Below are 2431 nucleotides of genomic sequence, written 5' to 3' on the forward strand. Positions count from 1 at the left end.
TCAATTTGGATCTCCAGAAAACAACCCAGCCTGTAGGACTAGAAAGAAACCATGATATATGCTAGAAATGAAGGTGATTGCTGCCAGGCTATTTGGCAAGAGCCTGGAGGTCTGGAGATGATTAAGATGCTCCAGGGGCTTGCCTACATTATTTGACCCAGCTGGAAAGATGTTCAGTCCCATTTACATTGAGGCTGACAGAACTCAGGCTGAATATTCACAAGGGTTGGGCAGAGCAATTGGATTTGCTGAGGATAACTGAACTCTTACCTTCAGCCATCCATTCTGATGCTGGCTGGGTTTTCTTTACTATCTGCCAACATAAAATTGGCCCGGAACATCTACTTCACACAGCTGTAAGGACATATTCTTTTTTCCAGACAAAATCTGATATGTGATTGTCTGAAAGCTCCAGGACAGGTTGGCACCTCAGACATCAATCTCTAAGTTTACTGTGGCTAGGTCTGTTATCATCTAATACAAAGCATCTCCACCTAATCTCAGCAGCTTTCTTCATTTCAGTTGCCCACACAAACACAAACAGAATTCCATAATCAGACACCTTGCTGGGCACTGCTGTTATACTTAACTGATGGGCTAGTCAGGCTCCAGCTGATTTTCTGATGTTTTCTCCAACTGGAAAGGATTCTGACCAAGATGATAATACTGTCTTACTGATTGCCTATTATTAGCTGCTGGCTCCTCTTCTTACCATGATTGCTTGGTTTTGCTACACACAACTATGCTGGTCAGGAAGAACTGCATGTTTCATGGCCATCCTTACTGGGAGACAACAAAGACATATTAAGCAGTCAGTTCTGCTGGTACTGAACTGATGCACTTAGTGTCTATTTAATAGGATAAAATGAGGATCTTACACACTGCATTTAAATCAGGCACAGGCTTACCCTACAAAGTTAAATTCATCTCTCTCCAAATAACAATACCTGCAGCTCCCAAGGCAGCACTTTCTCCAACAGTGTTAATAAGATCTTGCTACAGTGTAAAGAGATCACTGTCAGGTTAACTCAGCATTTCACGGCCTTTCTGAAGCAATCCAGTGGTAATTTATGTATCAGTCCACTGTACTGCGTTTTCTTTTCATACTGGTTCTCACAAACTATTTTTTATTGTGGCTCAAGACTTGCTGTCTAGAGTACAAAGACTATTAAATATAAGTTGATTCTTGCAAACAGATACAGCCTAAGATGTTGGTAATAAGCAAGTGAATAAACACTGGGAAAAGAGTACATTTTAATTCACTTTCATGCAAAATGTAACTGTAATTATTTGACATCTCGTTATTACTAGAAACAACTAAAATCTTTTAATTAAAGTGGGATTCCTAGCATGAGAATTCCCAGAAGCATTCCATCGATTCTGTTTTTGCTGATAAGGATAAGGAGGGAGCCATTCTGCTATGTCAATCAGTTGTTTTCCAGTCCCGTTCCAGTTTTAAAGCTGTGATTCCAAAGGCATGCACTGTTCATAGTACTTTCCCTAGAAGCTCACAGCTTCTTATAAAAAATCATAGAAAATGGTACTCTAAATAGGCATGCACTACAGGAGAGGGAATGCTGGCACTGTGCAACATTAAATGAAAGACGAAATGCAGCACTTGGAAAATCTTCATAATTTCAGGGTGAGTTTTCATGTTCTTTATACGTTTGTTTCAAAAAGATTTCTTTTACTGTGCTTTTTACTTGAATTGCAGGCTCTAAGAGAAGAGCATGTGGTGCATGGATCTTTATCTCCAATCTGATCAGTAACTAAGGATCAGCAACAAGTAAAACACTGTGCCACAAGCACTGAAGATGAAAGGCAATTGATAGGCAAGTGAATTCTTCGATGCCACCACAAATTTAATGGAGACTGAGGACCATGTCACATCAAGAATCAAAGTAGAAAACTTACTTAAGGGAAAAAAAAATGACAGAAACTGGGCATAAATGAGTAAAATACAGCCTGCTGCTGTTCTTGACACCCTTCTATCTTCTTGCAAAGCTAATGAAGGGTGAGCTGTATGAAACCACCAAAGCAAGCGTCTTGATCCTTCAAGTCTAGCTAGGAATCAGATGATCAAGTAAATCTTCAGCTTTGCAACACACCTCATCCTGAGCAATCCACATCCATTAGAGTTAGGTCAAGAAAGTAGATAGGTGTTAGGAAACTCCCTAACTCAAAAGAATTGCTCAAAGAAAAGACAGCAGAGACAGCCAGAGGTACAAAATAGTATTTTCCATCATCACTCTGTTTTGTCCGGATGTGAATTGCATTGTTTCCATAGACTGCCACTAGATTCAGCTGTTGTACTCAGTAAATCAATAATGAAGCCTGTGGATGACCACAGAATGTATATTAATGGCAGGTTTTGCTCCCCCCACCCCCCCCCCAAATACTATTTTGTACCGAAGATCGGAAGATGTTGATC

The 2431-nt window shown here is 40.1% G+C and overlaps 1 pseudogene; it reads right to left on the minus strand.

Moving 5' to 3' along the window:
• Positions 1-909: 909 nt before the first annotated feature.
• The window catches only part of LOC122180829, a 3299-nt pseudogene continuing 1777 nt past the window's right edge, over positions 910-2431 (minus strand).

This window comes from Lagopus leucura, unplaced genomic scaffold (assembly GCF_019238085.1).
Source record: "Lagopus leucura isolate 7727_CA_CO unplaced genomic scaffold, USGS_WTPT01 Super-Scaffold_100008, whole genome shotgun sequence".
NCBI lineage: Eukaryota > Metazoa > Chordata > Aves > Galliformes > Phasianidae > Lagopus > Lagopus leucura.